This window comes from Condylostylus longicornis, unplaced genomic scaffold (genome assembly GCF_029603195.1).
Source record: "Condylostylus longicornis isolate FDR11 unplaced genomic scaffold, ASM2960319v2 ptg000092l, whole genome shotgun sequence".
NCBI lineage: Eukaryota > Metazoa > Arthropoda > Insecta > Diptera > Dolichopodidae > Condylostylus > Condylostylus longicornis.
The window spans coordinates 690,513-705,025 of NW_026578060.1; the positions used below are offsets into that span (position 1 = coordinate 690,513).

Sequence of the window (14,513 nt, forward strand, 5' to 3'; positions counted from 1 at the left end):
TTTACGAAAACAAAAATTTAAATAATTAAAATAATGGTAAAAATTGCTAAGACATAAAATTTGACATTGTCAATTTGACGTACAGGTACACTACGTTAAATGGGAATGTGCTTATGTTTTTTAATAGGAATCCATATCAAATTGTAACGTCGACAAAACTTTAACATCATGTAGAGTACTATAAGAATATACTAGTGAGCTTTGCTTCTTGAGCGTTATTTTTGCCACCAAAAATTGTTTAGCAGATCACAGTTCGTTTTAATTTTGGCATATTATAATATAATATTAAAATTAAGTAGTAAAACTAAAAATACACCCAAATAGATCAAAAAATGTTGTAATAATACAACATTTTTAACAAATAAAGTTTGTTATATATTTTATTCATTTTTCAAGTGTTAAAAATTCCTAATTTTGACAAGTATCAAATTTTGTTTGGTGAAAACTATATACATACATAATTTAAAACTTATATGTAATGTATTTGTTCTCTATATTTATATGTAATGTATTGTAATCAGCTTAGATATTTTAAAAATAAATTTAAAAAACAAATATTTATTTAGTTCAGGAAATATATATGTATTTGAAGATAAGCGTCTTCTGTTGATACTTTTTTTACGAAAGAACAAAATTCACAACACTGATATTTGTAATTCAAAGTTTGATTAAGATTGTTTATCAGTGTCTTTCAAAGTTTTTATTTTAAATTTCATTACCATAAACGGTTGTTTGACTGTGTCATGGAATCAGAAAACAAGGAGATACGCATAATATTAACTTAAAATAAAAAAATTTGTGAAGAATTAAGGAAGAAGATCAGAATCGGATAATGACTTAAAAATTAAATAAAAAATAAAAATTAAACCAACAAAGACAAAAAAAATAGAAGGAAGAATAATAAAAACGAGGCAGCGGTCTTAACAGAAGTGCATTGCTGACATTTTATTAGATATGCTCCGTACATCTTGCATATGTACATTTACACATGCATATGATGCATATGCATACATATTATATACATATAAGTACAAAGTTAAAGCATCAAAAAATTCAATTTCCAAGCGCTAGTAAAAAGGCCCACTTGAGGGAACAAGTAACCAGAACAAAAAAGAAAACAAAGGCCATAACAGAATAATTGTGATGCAAACCTATCGCTAAACATCCAACGTATGTACTTGTGTACATATATAAATTCCTACTTATTTTCAATTTTGAAGTGCTAATAAAATTGAAAAAATATGGAGGAGCTAAAAGCGAATAAAAACAAGAGCAGATATAAGAAAATAAGTGCGTGATGCAGATATGTCGCTAAATATGCGTACAAACATGTACAGAGATTTGAACTAAAAACGGCTTTTACCGTGTCAGAAGATTTTTAAATAAGCATAATGGTGATATGCAAAAACATGGCCGGAACTAATATTTGTGCATAAAATTGGAGGTAACGGAATTTTTTCATTCACGTAAGTTTCAAATTAATTTGTAGTGTTTTATGTTGTACGTACTGTAATATGTACACAAATACATTTTTATAATTTAGTTAACATATACTTGTAGCTAAAGTAACATAATCGCCTAAAAGCCTGAAATGGTAAAAGAATTAATTTTTATTATTATTAAATTCTTTGAACTTTCTGATTCATTTTATGTAAGTAGGCCTACTTCTTATTTTAACGAGAAAAAATAATGTTGACCTTGTCAAGTCTGATACTTGTACGAAGTTGTTATCCTATGTGCGAATAAATATGCCATAACTAACTATAGGACAGACTATGACTTTAAGTTGCCGTATTACCATATTAATTTATGCCAAATTTCAGTACTATGTGTTTTTCAAAATACTGTGTGTGCCGAACTACTATTAAAGTTAAATGGCAGCTACCAGAAAGAGCCAAGAAATTTTAACGAATTTTATCAAGCACATCGGCCTTACTAATATATTTGCTTGTGTGAAATTTCAATACCACAGCTTTTATAGTTTCTGAGATATAACCAATTAGCTTTTGAAGTTGTACGACAGCTACCAGAAGGAGCTAAGCAATTTCAACGACTTTTATCAAAAACATTGGCCCTACTAATATATTCGTTTGTGTGAAATTTCAATACCACAGCTTTTATAGTTTCTTCGATATAGCCAAATAAATTTTGGAGTTGTATGGCAGCTACCCGAACCGGTACCCCGATCATTTCCAATTTAAATAGGGTTCTGGCACTTACTACAATTAATCATTTGTGAAAATTTGGTGAACTTAGCTCAATTAGTTTTTGAGTTATCGTTCGGACGGAAGGACAGACAAAGCTAAATCAACTCAGAATTTGACGCTGAACAAAAACATACACTTGAGTCTATATCTAACAGCGTTATTTCTTAGCGTCACAAACGGTAAGGCTAATTAAGTATACCCTTCGTACGTTCGTACGGGTTTAAAAATAGACTGCATATATATGTGCAGCGTGCAATGGCAAGCCAATTTGGTATATTTTATGGTAAAATTAAACCCATGGATACAAATCCAATTTTTTATTGGATTTTCTACTTATAGTGCATGAAACTATAATGTCTCAATTAACCGTAGGTACTGAATAGTAATTTTTCTATGTAGGTGGGTTGGTCATAAGGATGCTTATATAATATTAACATATTAAGCAACTAGAAACATTTTCACTTTTATTTGATTTGCATTGATTTTCAAAAAATGATGCACATTCAAAGTATTTCCTAGAGAATAATCGAGAAAAGCTCAAGTAATAGCCCGTAGAAGTCATTAACCTTTTAAAACTTGTATAGAACAAAAAATACTTTCTATTTCATTTTGAAAGAAAAGCTTCTCTTTTTACATATAATCTCATTTCTATACATATAAAATGCAATATATGTATGTACATATCTATGTTTTATGTAATTTATTATCAGTTATACGTATGTATGCATATATTCGTAAAAATTTAATATTAAAAATTAATTAGGATATAAAGAAGTTTTATGTACGGCGCATGATTCCCAAAACATGTGTCGATTTTGTGTGTATAATTCTTGTTGTAAATTTAAGAAGCTGTGAACTTTTGACCTCAAATGCTTGTTTTCTTTTACTTCAACATTTGCCAATATTTATAAAAACATTATTATGAATGTAGGTAGGTATATAATATATACATATTTAGGTACTTAAATATTTTCTTTCTAATTCGACTTACCAGCGGAGGAGCAGTTATAAGCTTCATTCTTTACTTTTGAAATTTTACACATTTACATACTTTAAGGATTGTATACGTTTTTAGGATATGTCGAGATTTATCAACAAAAAAAAATTGAAATTAAAAATGTTAAAACCATTTTCTTTTCCATTAATTTTAATTATAGTGTACATGTAGGCAGTCAGTTTCCTGACAATATTTTATCAAGTGTTTTATCATGAATTTCTCATCGTTTGGTGATATTTATATAAGAACTGATGACATGCTTCAAAATCATTCGCAACATTAGATGATAGAAAGATAAAGGGTTAAACAACATAAGCCTCAATTCATATATGCAACTATTTTGTTATGTTTTTGGTAGGTATTTACCTATCTAATCCTATTTTTATTCTAACTCAGAATCCTAATTAATTTTTTGAAAAAATATGAAAAATTAGATTTCTTTAAAGTATGTGCTATATATTAAGGATTTGTTAATTAATATTTATAATGTCATTAATTTTCCATATTTAAAGTTTCGTATAAGAAATGCGCTCATACAAAACAGCAAATGGAACAAAAATATTTGCCTTTAAGAAACGTTTGTTAATAATTTCATTAACTAAGGCGCTTGTGTTTCATAGAAATAAAAATTTATTCAATGTTGTCTTATACGCAATTCAACTATATAATTTACACTAGTTCTTTTTTAATAAAAACTCGTCTTTATGATTGAGACAATTCTTTTCCACTTTCATATAATCATTGCTTCCAATCTCAATGATGATAAAATGTAATATAACTCTGATTTATGTAAAAAAATTAAAAATTATGTAAATTATAAAAGAAAATTGAACGAAAATTTTGCTGTTTTTTCATTGTACCAACACAAGAGAGAAATGCTAAATGCTGAATGCTTTCTATTATAACAGTAAGCTTTTTGAATTTCCCAATTTTGATGTAGGTTAAGGTTTTTCGTAAATTGTAATACACATTTTGAAAAAGTATATGTATGCACATACATACATATGTGACTTTATATCAAACATTTGAAATTCCTTTGTTCGCATAAAGTTTAAACGAGTGTTATATAAAAAAGTATGTGTATGAATATGTTTACCAGAATTAAGTTATACGGAATATGAATGTATAGATTTTATATAAATTTATTTAGGTATACAGCTGATAAAATATAAGAAAACTTCTAGGTGACTTATTTTAAAAGACCAACACGAAATTTTGGACCTGCGGGTTGCACATACATACATACGTTATATTATGTTATAGTATGTTGAAACATAATAATATAATGATAACTTTTAACTGAATTTCAGTATACTTATTATTATTATATTGTCAGTTTTTGAAAACAACCGTAACTAATAAGAACGCCGTTGATTGTGACGCTCTCTGAAATGCAATAATTTCACTTATTCGAATGAACTAAAATTGAATTTTTGTGAATTAAAAATTTCAAACAACATTAAAATTTTCAATAATAATTTGTTTCTAATCTTTTCTATCAATTTGTAATAGTGTGCTATAAATACACTTTACAATCAATTACAATTAATAAATTTTGAAATTCCAATTTGCGTATAAAAATTACAGTTTGAAATTTTATTTAGATAAAATATAAAAATGATTTAATAAAAATTATAAAATTACCTCAAAAATGGTAAGATGTAAGTGAAAATTTTAAAATTTTTGTCTGTGTAAAATCAACTTATTGGTTTAATATTAAAAGTGTGAGAGCTAAATTCATTATAAGTAGTTCAAATTATTTATTCTTTAAAAGGTACAGAAATAAAACCAAACAAATTTTATTTCAATTCTTTTAGGGTTTTTCGAGAGCTAATTGAAGAGAAATTTTGCAGTTTATAAGATACTTTTAAAGTTATAAGATATGAGATGCCCCTATGTTGATGCAACTCTTAATGCTCTAGTAATGAATTTGTGCACATCTAACATTTAGCAATACTGCAGAAAAACTTTGAACGCACTATTACTATCTCTTTTGAAATACTTAATTTTTTCATTCAGACTTTCCAAAAGTTTTTAAAAATTCAATAAAGAATAATAAATTCATGAAAGTAAACGGTTTTTCGGTTTAAAGAAAAGTTTTAAAATATTATTACGAAAAGTGGAAAAATATAATTTTCACATTATAAATATATATATTTTCATTATTTTTCCGGTCATTTAGAAAAACATTTCAATAAGGTAATTGCAAGATTGTTGATAATGTACTCGTAAATCCTTACACATTTAACAGTAAATTATTCAATTAAATTATATTTTTATGTTAAAAATCTGTTACTTCCAAATATATTTTATTTGTATAAAAAAATTTTTTTTTACGACCCTATATAATATGCGGTTTTTCTTTTTTTTTTACTATATAAGGTACAAAACAGATAATAAATCGAAACAAGAAGAAAAAAAACTTCCAATGAAATAAAAAAAAAAATTTCACACGAGCGCGATTTTTCACAATGTTTATAGAGACTATAAAGAAAAAATAAAAAAGAAGAAAAAGTAAAACATGAGCCAACCATTACTTTTTAATATATTTTTTAGGAGCTTTAACCAGACTTTGAAAATAAAATAATAAAAAAGAAAGAAAGAAAAGAGAAAATAAGAATATTATTCTTTTAGTTCTTGATTGTCGTGTGTCCTATTCGACCTGATAAATAAACAAGATGAATATACATTCATATTTAGTAATCAAAACCAAATTATTATGATTTAAGATGTACGCATGAACCAGGAAACACGTGTAGCATAATCAAATATCATCACGATATAAAAATTTTTTCCCAAACAAAATTTAAAGCTCAACAATTAGAGGAAAAGCAGAATAATTTTCATAAAAAAAATTGATGGTGTGAATACAAACACACCCATTTTCGCACTTTGTTTGAATTTTGTTGTTTTCTCGATTATCCTTAATCTAAAATTCTTCTTTCCTTTTGAATAATATACAAGTAATTTTTTTTGAAAATTTTTGGATTTTTTTCCAATATAATATATTGGATAATTTGGATTTTAAATTTGAATAAATAATTGGGATTAATGGGTTTAGAATCTTCAATTTGCATTTTAATTTTTTTTAGATATTTACATAATGTAGCTTATAATAGTTAAAATCTTTAATACTTTATCATAATACATTTCAATAGATTACTCATAAATATTGTTTAAAATTCGGCAAATTTTATTTTGTTAAGTACATACAAAATAAAATAAATTTCGTTTTTTATTCCATGTGACCATTACCATATTATAGCACAATTATAATGATCTATATGTATGTGTATACATATTTCAAATTACAATATATCTATATATAATATACTTGTACTTGCTATGGCTATATAAAGATACACTCTGTATGTATGTATAGTGTTATTATATTATAACAATAAAGTAATGGTGCTTTACATCTGTCACAAAGACGTCACTCATACTTTTATGCTTTTATTTTAATTACAAACTTATTATAAATTTGTTGTTACGTTTAGAATTATGCCGAGTAGCTATATACTATAGTTAAAGATTGCTATTAATGTCTATAGGAATAAAAGTTAACTTATAAATTTAAACATTGATTTAAGAATTAATGTAACGAAATCACCCCTTTCCAAATATTGTTTTATATAAAATGTGTTATATTTGAAATTTACACATTATGTATATGTATACGTTGTACGTTTAAAATTTACAGAGTTATATAATTTAAATAGGAAAGTAAACTACGAGGTCTGTCATCATTTATTCTCACATTTTAATGAAATTATCATTTATTTTTGATGTCGTCATTAAAAAATGAATTACCAAAAATAATTGCCATTGTGCAATGTATATGAAAAATGTTCAATGTCATAATTGATAAAAAGTGAAAGTTACAGCTGCTTATCATTCACTCATTTTTTCCTTAGTGCAAGGCAGTTTTCGTCTTTCTCTCATTTTTGCTGTCATTAGCTTTTTTGTAACGATGATCACATAGGCCAATATTATTATCAATGGATATTAAGTCATACTTATGACAAACGCGATTGCCATTGCTTATCACAATTAAAACCTATGAAAAGTTGTTGTTATCCTAAAATTGGGCAATCATATTGTTTCCTATTGTATTTTTTGTTTTTTTGTTTTTTACTTCTCAAAATATATTTTATCTTGAAGCTTTTTAAATATGAATTTATCACGTATACACCACAAAGGTAAATAGCTTTGACTTTTTAAACAAAGCTTTCATTTTTCACTCTCTATTTTTTTATATCGTTCTTAGTTAAATATGCATGTAGTATACAAAATACTTAATATATCTAAACATATCTAAGCATTAGTTGCATACTATGTTTTGTTATTTACAGCTTTCTAACTATATAAATGATTTAGAAATATGAATGTACTCTTATAGTATACTATATATTATAATAGTATACTATATACATTTACTCATTGAGTTTTCGTAAAATTTTTAATAAAATATAAAAATAACCTACATACATGTTATATATTTACGCATAAATATATTATTTACATACTTACATATTTTATTTGTACAAAAGTAGATGTGTAGAGTATGAAGTTAAATTTTCCTTTTTAAAAAAAATAATAATTTTCATCGCGAAACGTCCTTGATATACCCTTGACTTGACATTTTTTTATTATTTTTCGTGTTTTGTATTATTTTTGTTTTTGTTTATTTGTTGTTTTTTGGGACTGAATTTTTATTTTTTTGCAAAGCTTATTTTAACTGTTGTTGTTTTTTTTATTTCTTATTGTCATTTTCTTTCGTTTTTACTTTCTTTTTTATTTTTTTTTTACTTTACATTCGTCTTGGAATTTCATATCGGTAAATTAGTAGGAAAAGCCGACAGTATGAAAATTAATTTGTTAAGAGTAAATTAGACGGAGAAAAATCTTTGCTTACAAAAAAAAAAGCATTTTATTATTTTTAATATTTTTGTTTACTTTTTTCTACATTCTGTTTTTTTACGTTAAATATCGCATTCTTCAATATAAATAAAATTAAAAGTGCAATATATTTTTTAAAATTAGTACTTTTCTGCTAATCTAATATCTAATTGTAATAAAGTAATAATAAAATTAAAAAATAAGTCGTACATAATGTTCTTAGGCATACGTACATATGTACATACATATATGGAACATTTACATTAACATTATATAAATAGCGAAAATTTGAAAACGCGTTCTTATAAAAAAAATTGTTTCGAAATTTTAATAATTACTCTTAACAGTTATTTTTAACATACCCATGTGTAATTAATAAAAAAAATTCATGACTATTAAAAAATAGTTTTTTTTTTAAAAAAAAAATCATGAATAATTTTAATTTAAATCATGAATAAATTTTATTCTAAATCAACTTTTAAAATATTGTGTGCATGTGCTTACATATTGCATACATAAATAATAAATATAACCATTTAAAAGAAAATATTTTAAAATATTAATAGAAATATTAATGCATTAATTGAAATATTTTATTTTTTTTAGAAAGAAATAGAAAGTGGCAATAGTGTTCATATTAAAATTAAATGTGAATATTTTCTCAATTGCTAATGATTGTGAATATAAAGAATAGAATTGTATAAACTAATAGATGAAATAAACATGAAAGAAATATAAAAAAATTAGAACAAGGACACTTTCAACAAATAACGTTCATTCATTTATATTTAAAACACTTTATAAATGTATATACATATAACTATATATACAAATATAAAACTAAGATTTTACCGTTAATAAAAAGGACACAAAAAGTGTGTAGTAAGAATAAGTCGAATAATAGAAACAAATTCAAATAATTTTGTGTCTTCTACTTTTTTTTATTTTTATTACAAAACTTTATCATTTTATTAATTTCTTTATTCTTCACAATTTAATTTGGAATTGCATCACTCACAAAGTATATAGAAAGAGAGAAAAGGATAAAAAATTTTTTGAAGAAGAAGAAGAGAGAAGAGAAGAAAGTAGATATAATTTTAATTAAATTTATTTTTCACTTTTGTTTTTTGTTTTCCGTAGTAATTAATTAAATTTTTATTTCAATTAATTAAAATATTAATCATTTATATTCTATCATTGCAATGCTTTAAAGATTTTTGGAAACATCTTTACTACTCGTAGCTTACTAGCTCGTTAGCTTACATTTAACATTTTTATAGTCAATACAAAAAATTGTTAATTTTTAATTCAAATAAAACAAATTTCTTTTTTCTTCATTAAATTAAAGTATAAATTCAAATTTTCGTTGCAAAACATTTGAGCAAAATTTTGTTTTATTTTAAATAATTAATTTTCAAAAACAATTTATATAACAATTGGGAATGCGTATTGCAAAAAAATAAAAGCAAAATATGGGAAACAATGTTGCAAAAATACATAGAAGAAAATATTTGCACACATGTACATATATAATTTACATATGTAGACAACTATACGAATGCATAACTTCGTAGGTTCACAGTTGCTTCTTATTGTTTTTCGTCTTTTCAATTCCATTATTAATTTTTTTCTTCATATTATTTTTTCATTCAATCTTCATTTTATTTTTTTTTTTTTTATTAAATACCTTGTCCTTCTGATTTCATAAAATTTAATTTTCGACCAGTATATAACCACATAGTTATAGTGTAGATGTTTACATAGTGTAAGCTAACTTATGTAAATTAACGTATGCTGTATGTTATATGTTTAATCGTACAATTTTTATCATTTATTTTAACGCAATCACACTAAAGAGATTCATGTATAGACAACATTATAAAAACAAAAGTATTGAAATAGTTTATTGTGTATTTTATGACTTAATAGAAAGTGAAAATTTTTATTACATAAATTCACACAAAATTTTGTTTACATGAAAACTACAAATTGATTTTTGTATGTTATATTGCATATAATACAGCTGCAATATAGATTGCTTTATCTATACTGTATTATTCTTTGATGGAATATATAATATAAGGATTATAAGGTGTAAAAGAGTGCGATTGTTAGAATATATAAAAGTCCTTGTTTCTTATTAAAGTAGAGCAGTGTTATGTAACTGTTTTGGTTCTGATTGATTTGAAATGAAACTCATTAATCTAAATTCCTTGAATATCGTATTTTACTTTCGATTAAAAATCAATGAAACTTAAATTAATAAACTTATAAAAACATGACAACATAGTTTTAGTTGTGTAGCAAATTCGTTAATTATTTCGCATATTTTTTTAAATAATAAATTACGTTTATTTTTACGTTTTAGAAGACACGGAAAACTTGAAGCTATAAATAAGAAAATGGGCACAATTTTGTTAATTAAATACAAAAATAAAATTAATTTCACTTCTTCTGGCATGCCTTCACATTATGCATTATGAATATTTATTTTTGAAGTATATTGACAATATAAAAATGTAGAATAACAAAGTAGTTTTACATTAATATTAAATATCGGTATGAAATTTTCATCATCGTAATAGTGCATTTATCTTAAGTTATCTAAACAAGTTTCATTTTATCATCTAAGAAATAGAAATATGAGTGCATTTCGTACGAATATTTAAGCGCAGTGTAAGACAAGTATGTAAATAGAGGATAAAAAAAATAAAAAATAATATTAAACAGTAATTGAAAATGTCCATAGAATTTATTTTAACGATTATGTGTACATGCATAATATACATATGTGGATTTTAGTTTTTTAAAGGAATGTTATTGTATAATAATTTAACTATTCATTTTTTCAAACAGGTTTTGATTTTCAACCAAATACAGGAAAAAAAGGATAAAAATTTTAATTTATTGCAATACTAAAAGTACATACTAAAGGGTTCATTTAAATTAATGATGGTCTATAAAAAATATTAGCAAAATATATATACATATATATATTTAACATTTACAATAGGCATGATTGCTGTGCAACATATACGTTACATTGAATTTTTTTATATGTAGAAAAATATACGCATTGCCCTAAAGCCAAATTTGAATGCTATTGAATATCAAGAAAATTCTTTAAAAACTACACAATAATTTTTTTTATTTTGTAAACAATTAAGGCACATAATTACATATTAGTAATTTAAAGTTTAAGGGCATTTAAAGATTTGATTTTCATATGAGAAATTAATGTCGAATCCTTAATTTTAAACTTCGGTTGCAGCCTTTTTTCCATATAAAATCGCTATAAAATAAAACCCATTAATAAACTATTTCGGAATCTTTTAGAGTGTTATATACTCATAAATGGAACGAAACTATTAATAAATTTACTAGAATTTTATTAACCACTTAGTTCTTCTTAATTATTATATATTTTTAACTGTAAAATTTAATTTTTATAAACTATTGAGTTCCATATAAAATAAGGTTAACTTGGCTTTGATTCTCATCTCATTTAAAAGTGTATTAATTACGCTTATCTATACAAATCAAATATAGAGTCTGTTACTTGTTAATTTTATCTATTGTTTTAATCCAATTACTAGTTTTGAATATCTATTTCTATTTAAAATATAGATACCACAAATGGAATATCAAAATTTTTATAGTTTTAAAATTTATTCTTGAAATTAATAATCAATTCAGTCAATTTTAGTTTTTATTTCACTGCATATATAGGCATATGATTACAACAAACTATTGTGGTCACGGTTTAATTGTTAATTTATTATACTTATTAGCATAAAAATATTACAGTTATAACAGTAAAATCGTAAAATAAACTATAACAATAAATAATAATATTGTCTTTAATTTTTTCAATTTTGAATTTCGAAAAAAATTTTCAACAACTTTCGGAAAAACCATTCAGATAATTAAATATTTCGATTATAAATCAGCAAATAACTATAAAAAAAGTTATAGGAAATGAGTGTAAATTTTAACACTTCAACTTGTAAAGAATCTAAAGAGGCTGCTCCAATCTGAAAGTTGTAACTATATAGAAAAAGGTGCCTTATCTATTTTACTCTGTCTTGTATTTTATAAAAATTTCCATTAATTTGCATGATTTTTAATTTACAGTTCAATATTTTTTTGTACTATGCCTATTTTGTATTTGTTCAAATGTAGTTTTGTTAAAATCAGTAGATAAAAATAAGAATATAAAATTTTTTATTCCTATATGCATAAGTAGTCCAATTAGTAAAAGTATATATTTAAGAATGTGATATTCAGTATTAAAATATGTAAATGTTTTGGTACAGGATGTTTCTCCGTAAAGTAGGCAAAAATTTTTCGAAAGCCCGATTAACAATAATCATATTGTCACTTTCAAAAGACTTTTTATTCAAGTACTCTCGTATAAATAATAAATAAGCTTCCTCAAGCAAAAAATCTCATAATGTGCTCAATTTACATTAGTTATTGTCCATTTTTTCAGTGCGAATGTAAAAAAGATAACCAAATTAGAAATCCCAACTAGTCAAATTCCAATAGGATACCGCAGTATGTGTGATATAAGCTATGAAATTTATCATGTCGAAAAAAAATATTAAAAAAAATATTTTTATTTTTTTTAATTATAATATTTTTTTGTAAGAATTAAAGAATCTTTGAAAAGTTTAAAAACATTCTATTTTTAAAAATTTCGCAAATTGTTTACTTTTAAATAAAATTTTTTTTTCTTTAGTACATTCCCCCTTTGCTCTTAAGTGACGTTCAAGTTTTTAATTTTTATTTTTGTGAATTTTCGTTTTAATATATCTACAACTTTAAAATATAAACGTGTACGCTTATTGTTATACATCTGCATATACACATATATAACAGAAATAATGGACGTTCTTTTTATTTTAAGGTTTATCTGGTGAAATGTTTTTATGGAGAACTGCGTTTTTTATATATATTTTTTTTTCATTTTTGTTTCTTATTTCGAATGAATGCCAATTCCATAAACGTGTATTGATTAAATGTATGCATGTATGTATATGCATATATTTATATATAATTATGTTCATTCACATAATAAAACACGGAATGGAAATTAGAAATTATTTTCCACAACTTTTTAATTGACAGATTGTTTTTTAATTTTTCTCTTAATTATGTTATTTTTAGTCAATTATCATTTATTTATTTATGTTTGTTTGTTTGATGATTATATATGTATGAAATTTTTTTTTATAATTTCAACAATAGAACATTTTTTTCTTATATAATAAAATAAATGAGATATTAATGAATGAGATATGAACAGATGAAAAGTGGTCTGATCAAAATTTTTACATATATTTTTTTGTTTGATAGTTTGTTATGAATTATGAATTTTATTTAAATAAGAAATAATGCTCCTTTGAAAATTTTGTTTACGAAATAATTTCATAGAACCATAAAAGTAAATAGGTCCATGAAATTTGGCAAAATAATTGCTTACTCTACAAATAAATATTTAGTTTTTATGTGTAACTGGTTGAGTTAATGAACTTGGACAAACAATTCTTTGAAATCAAAAGACTGGTATAAATTTAAGCTTCATTCATTGAAATGATTTCAGTTTCATATAGGATAAATATTTTTCCGTATACTTATTTGTTATACAAAATTAAACTTAATTTTAACTTAATATTTAATATTTTTATAAAAGAATTAATTTAATTTTGTTAAAATAAATTTTGTTTTCATTTTTAAAGTACATGCACAAATTTAATACCAAATACCAAGGGCATAATAATATTAAAAAATATTAGAATAATCTGCGAATTCTTTAATATTTAACATGACTCTAAAAATTTTCTTGGATTTCTGTATGTGCAGTAATTTAGTTGAATTTAATTTTGAAATTTCATTTGCAGCCTATGTTTATTCGCTTTTGTCTAAGTCAAACTTGCTTTTGCTCTAATTATACTTTACGTAGAAATTGTGGAATTCAAACTGATTAAATTGTGGAATAAAATAAAATCTAGTATATACGCAGAAATGTAATGGAAATATTGTCCCATTTTTTTGACCAAAAAAATTCGCAAAATCTATTATTAAATTTTTTTTATTTGCTTTTTGTTTTTAGTATTTAACCTTATTTTATTTTTTTAATATTTTTTTTCTTTGTTTATTCTCTTCTTAGAGCAGAATTATCTAGATTTTCATTTTAAAAATTACCACGAGCTGTTGTCTTCTTTCTTATTTAAATTACTTTAAAAAATATATATATATAAAAAATTCGTATATATTTTTATAAAATGAAATTAAATATTTTTATTTTAATTTTGAAAATAAATATCATGTGTTTCATAATAAAATATATAGCTATATTATATATCTTTTTTATTTTCACAATTGAAATTTCTTCAGATTTTAAT

The 14,513-nt window shown here is 23.6% G+C and overlaps 1 protein-coding gene across 2 annotated transcripts in view; it reads left to right on the top strand.

Moving 5' to 3' along the window:
• Positions 1-1,448: 1,448 nt before the first annotated feature.
• The window catches only part of LOC129613812 (glycogen-binding subunit 76A), a 73,278-nt gene continuing 60,213 nt past the window's right edge, over positions 1,449-14,513 (top strand). Inside the window, exon 1 of one of the 2 annotated variants that reach the window (XM_055528086.1) lies at positions 1,449-1,466. The gene's annotated coding sequence lies outside the window, so the exon portion shown is untranslated. Of the gene's footprint in view, positions 1,467-8,832; positions 9,192-14,513 lie in introns of those variants that run through there. The other variant, XM_055528083.1, reaches the window with a different exon arrangement.